Source organism: Barbus barbus (genome assembly GCF_936440315.1).
Source record: "Barbus barbus genome assembly, chromosome: 38".
Taxonomy (NCBI): domain Eukaryota; kingdom Metazoa; phylum Chordata; class Actinopteri; order Cypriniformes; family Cyprinidae; genus Barbus; species Barbus barbus.
Window position 1 is genome coordinate 19,684,638 of NC_136716.1, and position 14,261 is coordinate 19,698,898.

Genomic DNA, 14,261 nt, shown 5'->3' on the forward strand with positions numbered 1-14,261 from the left:
CTGTTCTTTTAATTGTGAAATTAATTACTCTGCATTGTAGCCAGTCCCCGAGTGAGTTTGTAATGCATGTGTTAAGCTTATAACTGTGACAGATTTGCACCAAATGCCTGAAATTAGACTTGTGCTTTGAGAGGCAGCTCACATTAGATTGTTATTTGGCGGTTGAGCAAAACCAATTACTAGAGGAAAAGAATCATTAATTATTTAGCTTAGACCACACATTCAGTTCTGTAAACAAATTACCCCTAAAATATTGTAAGTGTGCCAACAACATTTTCAAATGACAATAAGTTAGAGCTTCAAACTGAACAAAAGCCCCTATAATACAAACCCCTTTAAGACAGCATTAGATTCCTCTCAAGGTTAAATTTGTTTGCTACAGAACTGAACTGACATGTTTATTTTGATGCTTTTGAGAACATCAGCAGCAAGCGACCACGGAAATATAGCTTTTGCTCGTTCAACGCCGGATGTTTCCATCTCAAGGGAAACGGGCGACTTGTTTGAGTAGTTTTGCTTGTGTTGGTTTAATCTCAGACTCTTTTAGAAGCAGATCTGTAGGCTTGCAGACAGCATTAGCGAGAACACTACTTTTTCAACTTCATCCAAGTACTTCTCCAACTTAAATCTTGGTTCTGGGTAGATGGTGTCCTAATTTTCACCCCATCGAGTAGATCAACAAAGACCTCCAACAAAAATCCACTGAACTCTGCTGTAAGTTTAAACTCAAGATCACCTCTGAAATCATAAATGTGTTCAGCATTCTGCAACAAATATTTTTCAGATTTTCTTGGCAATTTTAAGTCATAAATTGCGCAGGATATATTAAAATTAATCGCAAGCTTCGACAGGCATGTAAAATGATACGTATAAAATTATATAAAAGGACAGTTTTACTAAACAGGGCAAATTAGCGCGAGAAATTGTATTATTCAACTATGCCAAGGTAAATACAGTTTTCCATTCTATGGCACCTTTATATGTGCTCACGTGAAAATATAGTTCTGTCGTGTATATAGCCTAGTTCTGTCTTTTGTATAGTTCTGTTGTGTATATAGCCTAGTTCTGTCTTTTGTATAGTTCTGTTGTGTTTGTTTTATGCTTGTTTTTAGATGAGACATGATATTCCTTTTCTCACTGAAATTGCTCTACATCTTGTAACATTCAAAATCAACACTCAGAGACAGTATTAAGGCAATAATTCTATAGAATTCTATGTGTGTGTACTTCAACCCTGTCAATCAACATTAGAGTGCCGCCCACAGTCTGAATAACGCAAGGACAGTGATTAGACTAGAAAGACTATGAACTTTATTGAGTTTATTATAAACTAGTGCTACGACTCAGAATCACCCACCTAAATTTACGGTCAGGAGCCGCTATTGTCTGAGTCATGTGGTTACCCAGATGCCCTTGGGTTAAACATTTGCGTTGGTCGCATGTGCTCATGGCCTTCTCGAATGTGTTTGAACAGTGGTGGTGGCATCTAGAAGAATCAATAGCGTGACAGCGATCCGAAGTGTGAATGCATTTCTGTTCATTGTCTTTCTGCCATTGTCAGCAAAATGAGCCTTTTTCGTGCACACCAATCATCTCGCAACCATAGCATGCTCTCTGTCCTATCGCCACACATTGGTGAGCCTATTTGGACCCAAAGGTAAAAGTGGAGAAAGTGAGTGAGCGCTACAGCTTGAGTAGCTGAACAACTGTCAGCAGGCTATTGACTGACACCTGCTGTTGGCATGTAAATTTGCTTAATATTAGATGCCTTGTCCGGTTTTACTGCTGATTCTCGGCTGGGCCTGATGAGAGACTCTCTACTGAGGCCACTATGTTACAGTAATGGACAGCCTTTTAGCTCTCTCACCATAATCATAAATTTATCGCCTCTGAGTGCAGATGGTCCATAACCATGCATCACCATCAGACCCTCGCCGGACCAAACTCGGGAAGGGTCTTTTATCCTTCCTCTCTCTCTTTCTCTCTCTCGCTGGCTCTACACATCTCTCTCACTCTCCATTCTCCACAGTGCTTTTGCTTTCTGCAAACTAAACAGATATGCTGGACTGCTGAAATTCATTTCCACTCCCAGCACTCGTGCAATTTAGCTCCAATGAAAATGAAAGCCGGGTGATGGATGGAGCCCCTGTAAAACAGGATTATGTAATCGGCAACTTGCTCCAGCCACCTTGCCCACAAAAAGCTTCAGCCTGGCAAGAACGATGAAATGAACGGAGGTTGTGAAAGGCATGACCCCTTCTGTGTGTGTATGTGTTTTCTTGGCCGAAGGGCTGGCATTTTTCACTTCCGACTCTCTCTTCATCAGTACCCACTCAATCACCGTGGGGCAGCTGCCGGACTCCTACAGCAACCCTGTCAGGCGCGAAGAGAAAGGCAGATCTGCCGGGACCCACTGAGTTTTCTGGGGAAAAATATATATTTTATGTACATTTTTGGGGTCAGTCATTTTTGTTTTGGAAGAAATTAATCAGCAAGGATGCATTGAGTTTACCAAAAGTGACAGTAAAAACATTATACTGATTAGAATTATTCCTTTTTAAGATTTATTTTTTATTTCAATAGGACAGAATAGTGACCAGAAATAAAGTGGGAGAGAGAGGGGGGGTGGGATCGGAAAAGGTCCACGAGCCGGGACATGAACTCAGGACGTCCAAAGCACAACAGTGCTACATGTCATTGCACTGCCCACAAGGCTATCAGTGCCAACCTGATTAGAATAATTTCTGAAGGATAATCTGACACTTCAAAATTATTTTATATATGTCACAAATTGTGACATATATAAACACATATATAATATATATATGTCACAAATTGTGACATATGTAAACACAGATGTAACATTTCTGGGACCAATAAAATATTTTCCTCCCACTTACTATTATTACAGTAGTAATTATAGTCTCTGAGAATATATATATATATATATATATATATATATATATATATATATATATATATATATATATATATATATATATATATATATATATATATATATATATATATATATATATATATATGTATATATGTGTATTTCAAATTATTTTTTGAGTTATTTGGATTCTTTTTTTAAATTAATATTTGTCCCCAATATCCCATGATGCTCTATCAACTCGCTAACAAGCATGTATCATCCCCTCAGAGCTGCTACTCCTGTACTGATTCTATTCATCTTCACTTGTGAGTTTTTTTTTTTTTTTTTACTAAACATGCTAATCACTAGCAAGGGAGTTTTTATCCCAGCATGCTTCTCGCCTGATAAAGAGGAGACACCTGAACTTGATACCCATTGTTTAATTACCTGGGACATTTTAATGGCTCGTCAGAAAATGGTGAAATATGACTAGAGGCAAACTGATCCAAAAATACCCATAAATCCCCGACCAGGGAGCTGCTGGTAGTGTCTACGGGGGGTAATCTATAGCACTGACAGGTTGGATAAAGGAAGAACAATTAAAATAATGAGAGGGCTGATTAATCTTTACATTAAATATTAAAAGCTCCTGGGGGGTGGTCATCCTACACGTGAGCAGTGATAAATGTCTGATATATGACTGTGTGTGTATGTGTATGTGAGAGGGGTTCATGTTTAGCGCATCTGATTCTGCTCTGTTAGCAACTGTTGATTCTTGTAAAGCTGTAAAACATTAAGTTTTAATGCATAAATTGGTCTATCCAACTTAAAATACACCTAGAAACAGTGCTGATAATGTGATAGTTTGCGTCGGAGTGGATATTTAGGTGGGAAATACAAAGGTGTGGATCCTCCGGCAGCTGTGGCGAGTGAAAGGAGCTCAGGCCTGTCATCTGCAACAGAAACGCTTTAATAAAGCCGAGGCAGAACACCCACCTCCCATCTCTCACTAACCCATGAAATCGAGTTCACCTCTGAGGATGGATGCGCGCCTCTTGCATCTTTCTCGTTCATCCGACACACACAAGCACACACACATTAAGCGTTGAATTACATACTCAGCTCTCTCACGGGAACTTCTCTTTCATTTGTCTAGTCAGAAGCGCACAAAAATGTGACAGGCATCTCTGGCTTATTTAGTTTTACTTCATTCATCCTTTATTTACACTCATGCAGCCTTCTTTTGCTGGAATTTTCTACTGTACAAATGGTGTGCTTTGTACAGTACATTGTGTTGTGTGATTACACCACACCTTTCTCATATAGAAATGGCTGTAATGGCTGCCATAACATCACCTTTTACATTATGTGGTTCTCACATTTGGTTTGGTACAAATCAGTCAGGTCAGGTCAACAAAGGTTGCAAAGACATCAAACATTCAGCTTCATTGCACACAAACATGAAGCAGGCCATTTTAGTTCATGTTACTTGTTATTTGTCATTTAACACCAGTATGAATTAACTCACATTTGCACAAGTGTCTGTATTTCAACTTGCAGGAACCGATTCAGACTGAACTGTATGACATTATAGGTTGCGTAAAAGACCATCCAAATGAGGTGCTGGCATCAGAAATGAAAAAATGTAAATTTTTGGAAAAAAGCCGTGATTGTAAGAGTGGTGCTTTTTTTTTTTTTGTAAACAAAAAGGATTGTGTATTAAGTTTAAAGATGTTAATATTAAGCAATTTAAAAATATATATGTTTAAATTATTTTAACACGTTAACAGAATTTAATATTATTGATGCTTTCTAAAGACATGATATTAATTGAAGTTTGTTTTATTCTATTGACAACTATAGTTTCTAATAGCTAGTAAGAAGTCTCATGTAGTTTTAAGAAAGAAAAGCATGCTGTCTTATAATATCATTGGAAAATTAAAGAAATACTTAACCCAACAATGAAATTTAGCTGGAAATTTACTCACGCTCAGACCATCCATCTTGTGGATGAGTTTTTTCTTCTTTTAAACAGATTACATTGCTTACTCGCCAAAGGAACCTCTGCAGTGAATGGGTGCCATCAGAATGAGAGTTCAAATAGCTGATAAAAACATCACAATAATCTACAAGTAATCCAAATGACTTCAGTCCATCAATTAACGTTTTATGGATTATTGTGATTTTTTTTTAATCAGACGTTTGGACTGACGGCACCCATTCACTGCAAAGGATCTATTGGTGAGTAAGTGATGTAATACTCAATTTCTCGAAATCTGTTTTGATGAAGAAACAAACTAATTTTCACCAAATTGTCCACCAAATTTTCATTTTTGAGTGAACTATTCCTATAATGCCTGTATTGTAGAGAGTCCTAAATCCAAACAATCCCAAATATTTTGGGTTTGTAACGCAAATGAAATTATAGATTATTTCAGGCTTTACACAAAAATTTAAAGCAGTCTAGCTGGAATTAAGAACTTTTGGTGGGACCTACATTTAGAAATAGGACTTCTCCACTAATGACACTAAAGTCACTAAGTCAAGTTCAGTCACCATGTTCAGGAAGAGAACGTACGTTTGCAACGACAACATAATTACGGCCATTCCGTAATATAATGATTTACTGTGGGATTCCAATGAAAACAGGATGGCAGTCTTACCACCTCCAACGATGGCTCGATTTCCACTTTAACAACTCACTAAATCCACACAGCTTCGGAATAATTATCATAAAACCTGGTTTTCTATAAAGCAAGCAGAGGTTGTTTTCCTAATCCTGTAGAAAGCCGTCGATGGTAAACCAACAGCGTTTCATGATCAGAGGCACATCCCGCCTAACGTCTCGCTCTCTTTGCTTAAAATGATAAATTTTAACAACATGCTTTACACCCTTGTTACTTTTTATTGTATATTTATGTTTTAGTAAATCAACTCAAACTGGAAATAAACCAAGCTGTTGTTGGTAATTATTCACTTGTTGTTGATTTTGTTTTGGTCCTTTATTTTCACCCTTTTACGGCGGGCCGTATTTCATTTAAATTTCCATCTCTTCCCCCACTTTCAGTCAATGGGCTGCTTTGCCTGTTTTAATATTCAATGTCCCTCATGTTCAATTTGCATCAGACGTCCTAGTGTTCCATTTCCCAGAATCCTCTCTGTCCAACATAAATTGGGTGCATGTTGCAGTGGAATGACAACACTAGGGTCTTAATGGAGATGTCTATTAGCTGTATATTCAATCTTTTTACCAAACAAATGCAATATCAAAACCGAGCAAACCTACAGCGACGCCACGGTTATGAGGGAGGGCGATGACGCGCCATAGCAAATCCTGTTTCATGTTCATTTTATGAAGGTCAATTTGAAAACTTTGGTTTGCCAGAATAAGGAGGATTTCAAGTGCGTCGGCTAGTCAGTCAAGTCTACGTGCTTCCTTCTGGCTGTTTCTCATCTTCCGAGGCCTTTTCGTCATTCACTGTATGTGTCCGGTATAGTTATAGCAGGGCATTGTATTATTTATCTGCTGGGTTGGTTAAAGGCAGAGTCCCCAGAGTGGCCTGGCATTTGGGAATCCTCATTAACATTTGCAACATGTGGTTCAGCAGGGTTTCTGGTGAGAGTGCAGTCCGCTCCGTGCTCTTAAATATCTCAGCTGCTCGCCAGGGATAAAACTGGTATTTACTTCTTACCTACAGCTATATGAGACGAAGAACACTGGGGTGGTAGTCGCTCATATTTTAGTTTCAATGTTGGTCAAAAGAAAGAGATGTAATGGGATAGTTAATACAAATATGAAAATCCTGTCATTGTTTACTTACCTTTATATCATTCCAACTTAACCTTATGTTATTCCTTCCTATGACTTTCCTAAAATAGTGGGCTGTTTGCACTTTTTCGTGCAAGCGTTTTTTTAAAGCTTTAAAATGACTCCAAAGCACCATAACATTTTTTTGACTCAGAGTGATTCATTCACAAATCTTGAAACTGAAAAATCTTCGATTCAGTTCCTGAATTGAACCCACTAACTCAGTAAGCTTGGAAGTTAATTCAAGATGAATATTATAGTTGAATAAAAACTCTTTTCCTCACATAAAGTGTGTGAGTTGTACCATTTTTATGGTGATTTAGTAAGCTTGAATGCCATGGGCACTAATTATGTGGACAAAAATGGCCTGTACAGGTTTCATTTGGTGTTTCACAGAAGAAATAAAGTCATTCAGATTTTCAGTGGCATGAGGGTGAGTAAATTATGACAGGTTTTTCATTTTCAGATGAGCTAATCCTTCAACAAAAACTCAAAGTACAGCAAACAGTCTGACAGCAATCTCAAGCACATGCAAAAGCAAACATACATGCCACATAAATTCCCAGCCTAGCGATATGAGGTGAAACTCCATACAGAACAGGAACATTAGCTCTCACAGCTTTCATATATTGACCCAGTATGAAAATCAAATTACAGCAGGCTGTTCAAGGCTTAATATTTATGTCCAGACTCTATTCGGGCTCCCTGTAGGAAGAGTTGATGAGCTCCAGCTTGTCTGTAATTGAGAAGTGTTTCCAGGTCAGTGTGTGTGCCACTGTGCTCTGGTGTGTGTGAAAGGGGATATTTACTCTGTGTATGGGGGATGAATGGAGTTACAACTCTATTTACCAAAGCCTGTATAAGCTGCTCAACTAATCTGCTTCACAAAGCCAAGTAGAATCCAAAAGGATTCAGGCACAGCATTACAAAGTTAAATTGTTCTTTTATGCCATACCACTGCCCTGGCAATTTTTCATTATTTCTCCCCCACTTACAACCTGTTCTCATTCTCTGTTGAAAAGATGTAGAAGCACATCCTTCACTTCTTCTTTCGAACGCATGCAAGGAACTGATAGAAAGCATTATTCTGTCTTCTGATCTTTAAAACATGTCTTGGTAAATCAATTCAACCTCAGATTCTGACATGAAATGGCCTCTCTAATGGACCATAAAGAAGAACTTTAAGAACTTTTATTTCTCTTTTGTTTTGTATTGTATTTCATCTTATTTATTTTCACAATCTGCTATTACATAGAATTATTCATTCACTGCCAAATCAGCATTTTAATCCATTGGTATAATTATGTTTTATTTATTATTTATTATTATTATGTTTCGTGCCAATTACGTCATTGGGAATTTCAAGTATTCTAAGTAAGCAAATCTATAAAATCTGGATACATGTATCCATTAGCATTCTCATTCATCTTAATGGCACATGCTTGGCAGGCACAAGAAAACCTGGAAGTTTGAAATGTGCCATCTTTGCTCATCAACCATAATAGCAAGCAAAACCTTGACCCCTTTATTCTTACAACAGTATGTGTCCATTTAATGTTAGAATCTAAACACTGAAATCTCTAATTTGGCTTTTTTAGGTTAGGTCAACGTTAATTTATCATTAGAGACACATTTTTAGTAACTCTACATGTTACATCTTTACACCAGTAGGTGGCATGTGTATATTGTGTCCCTGCCTCTTGTGTCCATATTTGGTTTGTTTCCTGTCCTTGTTAAGTGTGATTATCAGTTAATTCTTGTCCAGCTGTGTTTGTCTCATCATCTATGATTATCCTGTGTATTTATAGTCTTGTCTGTTCAGCTAGTTTTCGTCTGGTCTACTCGTTACTCCCCAGTGTTCCTGTCTGTGTCTACCTTGCCTTGTCTTGCCCCGCCATTAAATAATGGCGATATCTATAGACTTTTAAGGTAATCAGTTAAATAAGATTGAATTTTTTATTTTTTTTAAAATGTATGTGGTGGACATTGGTTATGATCACTTTTGTATCTACACTCTAAAAAATGCTGTGTTAAAAACAACCCAACTTGGGTAATTTGGCAACCCAGAGCTGGGTTATTTTGACCCAGCTGGTTGGGCTAAACATGCTGGGTTGTATAATTTTTTTTTTAAATTATTATATTGCTGGCTTAAAATGGGCTGGAAACTAAAAATCACACACAGAATTGCTTGAGGCAACAGCAATAATCAAAAGATGAACATTTATTATTAAGCAAAATACAAGACAAATTGAATTTATTTGGATGAATGCAGTGTAGTTTACAATATTACATTTAGACTCGTTTAACAAGTATTTTAGGAATAAAAAAGGCACATTTAAAAGTAGCTTTTTAATTTCTCTGTAATCGTTTTGTACCAAAATAGTGCTAATTCTCGTGCCAGTGTGTCGCCAGAATCTGAGCTGGTGAAGGGCTGCTGTTCGCGGGGGAACTGTGAACTTTAGACCGTGGCTTCGCGTTTCACTCGTAGCTGAGAGATGGTGTGACTGACTCCAAAACCTGCCCAAAAACAAACCGTACTGACATTAGAGAACATATTTTAACATCAAATTAAATTATATTCAGTATTATAACTTATAAAATCCATTTATGTTATGCAAGGCAAAGGCGTTTCCAGCGCAAAATGACTGCTGCTGACGCAGCTGACCGACATCTCGTCCTTAAATATTTCATTAAAAACTTTATAAATGGGATAAAATGTATACAAACCTTTATTTCCCCGAAAGACTGCACCAAAGCGGAGGTGACGGCGTTGAGAACCGCTCTCTCCTGTGGACTTAAAAAGCCCGTGCTCTCAGCAGCTGCGTTAAGTTTCACCGGAGACCAGCTCAACCCAGCGGTTAGGTAGAAAAACATAACCCAGCATTAAAATTACCCAATAAAACGACCCAACAAGCTGAGCCCAGCGTTTGGGTTAAAAAAAATAATAACCAGCACCTGGGTAAAAATACTAAAAAATAACCCAATAAAATGACCCAACAGGCTGAACCCAGCATTTGGATTAAAAAAAAAAATAACCCAGCATTTTTTTTGTGTCATTTGAAGGCATATTGAGGAAAACCGCTTCATATTTAGTGAAGCATATGCAAAATGCTTGAACTGGAAGCGGCGAGACCTGTTTAACAGAATGCGGAAGTCTGCTGCGCATAACCCCTATTCAAATTCTATTAGGAACAAAACAAATGACTCTTCATAGTGAATGAGTCATTGAATAATTAATTTGACCGAGTCATTCAAAAACATTGATTCATTACAAAAATAAACCATTGTCTTTATAAAAGTGTCATTGAATCATTTTCTCAACTGTTTCATTCAAAACAATGATTTGGCTCTGTGTGCATTTGCAGTTGCACAACATATGTTTTAATTCATTTGCAATTATTTTCATTGTCGGGACAAATATGGACAAAGTAATTGGAATTTTCTGCATGTATGCATGTAAGCTATATAATATTAATACTTTCTTTATTGAATTGTTGTAAGAAAAGCTATATCACACTTGCACTGCCGTGATTCGACTGTCGCAGCCGCTTTGCTCTTGTGAAATTGCATAAATCTCACTTAAAATAATGCTTTCAGTATCTTATGGCTCAAAATGTTGTCTAAAAATACACATTCGATTTGTGAACAGTTGAAATAAATGCAAATGTCATGGTATGTACACCTGTCGCGTGTCAGACGCCTTGTTTTCATCTGCTTACATGCCGCAGACCTTTCATAGTTGAGATATAACATTTGTTATTGCACTTCTCATCATACAGCAGCCAACGGTTTATTTATTGCTGTGTATGAAACTAAATAGCTGGGCAAATAGACTTTAGTGGGATGCTATTTTCTTTTTGCTTGCAACATCAATGTAGTCCGAGTGATGGTTGTTTTATTGTTTTTTTTTTTCCATGGCACTCTTCAGTTCTGTGTTATTTATGCCTTTTTACCGTCCAAATAATTAATCAGCTTCGACACAACAGGAAAAGAAACAGCTTTTAATTACTTATGATGAAATAACAAATTATGTTGGCCTTGTTCCCAAAAATACTGGAGCCAGTGCATGGTAATTCATTACAGGGAGAGAGAGACAGTGTGGGAGGGAGACATGGGGCTGTGAGATATGAGCTCTGTTTGGATGAAATCAATACACATGCTTTGTTCATGTGTGTGTGTGTGTCGGCGTTTGTCTGTGTTATTGCGAGAGATCCTTTGCGATCCATCAATATCTGTTCAAAAGGTTGAGTGTCAGGCCGCAATGATGCACTTACATATCAACAAACACTAATGCGTTAGACACCTGTAGTATATTCTTGTAAATGAGCTAAATTTATCATCCTCCACCCTTGATTTTAATTACTTTTATCAATTCCGCTTCAAGCACAGTTTCATTTTTGGGTGAAATTTGTCGAATTTGAAGTACAGGAAAGAGAAAAACCCAGTAGGCTGCCTACACAGGCTTCTAAGATGGCATCATAATTGTGATTAAACCTCATAAATGAATGATTTAGGATGCTCTGCTTACTTCATTAATTACTTCACAACCATTAAAAAAGTATGTTCTGTAGTATGAATTTAATCTGGACGTTCTACATTCATCGTGTTGTCATTGTCATGTGACCTACCAGCCTCAGTTGTCTCTCCTCACTGCCATTCAGAAATCTTCTCCTGTGGCCTCATGGGATAGCCTAAGCCTATAATAAATGCAACTCAATGCAAATATACCGGGTAAAAAATTTGGTTTAATTTTCAGTATTGAATGAAATATGTGTTTGTTTATTATTGATATCTTCTCACTTTGTCTGCTACCATGGATTTTTTCCCCCATTGAGTTTGTTACATTGCATTCTGGTATTGTCTTATCTGTAACGTGTATATATATGCAATGTTATCTTAGTATTTGGTTCAAACGAGGTGTATTATAGTATTGCTTATACTGTACCTTTGGAAACAGCCTTCACCTTAAAATGCTGCCTCCGTAGGCAGCTCACTATATTTTGGAAAAGAACATTTGTGTTTATGCACGTTGGGTTCGGTGGATGGTCACAAATACGCTCAGGGTTTTGTTGACATGCAGAGACCTCTGTTTTTCATTGCCACCCTGTGAGCCTGTTTTCAGGCAAGCGAAGCGAAATTCTTCAGAAATGAATTCTCACCGAGTCGGTAGTGAACTGGATTTCCCAGAAGACTTCCTGCATCTCCGGGTTTCAGTTCTACTCTTGACCACAGAGGGGAACACTCGGAATGAAATTAGACACTTCCCCGCAGAGAACTACAACCTCTATCACATAGACAGACACAGAAAGAATGGACTTTAGGTGGAAGGGAAAAAAAGGTTAGATGTCATTTTAAAAGAATAGTTTATCCAAAAATGAAATTAAAATTTTCTTTCAACATTTATTCACTCTTATCTCTTCTCAGACCTTACTTAAAGAAAACTCTTAGCACAATTTAATTTGCATGCAATTACAATGAATGGTGATTAATTCTTTGAAGCTTCAAAAACAATAGAAAAGCACAATAGAAGTACCATAAAAGTGATGCATATACCTTTTTCTGCAGGTCGTCTAAAATCATACAACATACTATCTTTGAAGAAACAGAAAGTATGTATTCATTAAAATGCTTAAAAAGTAGAGATTTTTCAGATCTTTTCAAATGAATCATTTGATTTGGTTCACAAAAACTAAAATTATTTTAATTTTAGTTTAATTATTCCAAATTATTCCTCCACAAATTGGTTCTCGAGTTCAACTCAAAAGTGATTGAATTAAGTGAATAACAAATTAGTTTCTCTCACTTACGGCTTCATAAGACTTCACCACTTTTAAGGTGCTTTACATCTGTTTTTAAAGCTTCAAAGATTCATTCGTTATTTATTTTAACTGCAGAACTGCAACCAGCACATTTTTCAGAGGATATGCTATTGAGTTCCACTGAAGAAAGAAAATCATATGGCTGTGAAACATTTGGGTGGACTGTCACTTTAAGAAACAGAGAAATGGTGATGGGAAAAGTGTCAAACAGAGGTAATGGGAAAAAATGTGGATGATTTGTGAGCGATTTGATAAAGAAAGAATGATACGCAAAAAGGACAGAAAGACATTCAATTCCAGTAGCAGAATGCTGTTTTCAATAAACATATTAGCTCTATATTTTAGATTAATGCTAACAATTAAATGACACATAGGAACACATAAGACTTTTATCAAGCCCAGTGGATATAGACAGGGCACTATACATATTTAATCTGAATAGCCTGCAATAGAGGCCATTACGGCCGTATAATTACGGTAATGCTCTAACAGGGTCTTTTGTCCCGAGTGCTGCATTCACTCTCTGGGGCCCCGTGTTTATTGGGTTGTATATTTTTCTGTGTCCAAAGAAAACTTGCAGCATTATCATCTTTTCCCGTTTCTTTTTTCATCTTCTTCTTCCCTCACACTCCTCTGGGTGAAGTGATTTCTTACTCAACACAGTGTTTCTCTAAATAAGAATGTGATTTGAAGCCACCTGCTATCACGTACACACAGCCAAACCTGCCTTAGTTCAGTCGATTTTAAATTAACAGTGACACCAGGCCCATTTTCTCGCTAGGTCAGACCAACAGAATGATTATTCTTCTCATCCAACGATCAGGCTTAGCTGTTTCCAGTCGGAAAGGGTTAACGGGACATGAAGGGGTTTGTGGTTAATTTATGCTTTGTGCGCCTGCAGCTTACGTGTTTACGTATCCGAAGAGTGCCTTTTTTGCTTTATTTATCTGTAACTACAGTATGTGTGGAAACACACAAGCTGGTGTGTGTGCTCCAAATGTTACAGCAGATCCACTTCAGCACCAGTGTAGCATGAAGCACGGTTGCCGTACATGCAGAGGATTTGGAGGTTCTGGTGGGGTTCTGAGCTTATCTGGACCCTGCAGGTCTTCTGACTGTTCCTCAATCCCCTCACATATTATCATAACAAGGGCATATGAAAAAAACAAAAAGAAAACTATTTAAGTCCAAACACAAACATATTCACAAAAACAAAGAATTCCAGGGCAATCTGTAATGTAAATTGGGAGCTCACCTTCTTTGTTATGGTAGACGGTTTCGTTCTTAATTCAAAGGCAATTTAAAATACCACTTTTTGAGGAATTAAATGTTTTTGTTTGCGTGTAATTGTGTGGCTTTCATTCTCAGGCTCAAAACTTCTTGCTGTCTCTCTCTCCCGCAGGCATCAGACACTTCTGTGGTTGCAGTGAGACCCCACCTGCTCAGCCACAGCTGTACATGGAGACCCCCAGTTGGGCAGGTTAGTGTGTTTGTGGAGGTCATGGACTGAGTGTTTGTCTAATTGTGTTGTTTGGGTGTGGTTTTCTTCATTGGAACAGATTTGGACAAATTTAGCATAACTTCACTTGCTCACTAAGGATCCTCTGCAGTGAATGGGTTCAAACAGCTGATAAAAACACATACGCTCACACTGTATTTTAAGGTTCAATTCTTTCTATTAACAAACCATTAATTTTTTACTTTTGCCTCAATAAACTCCTAATCTGCTGCTTATTAATATACCAGATAATTGTTA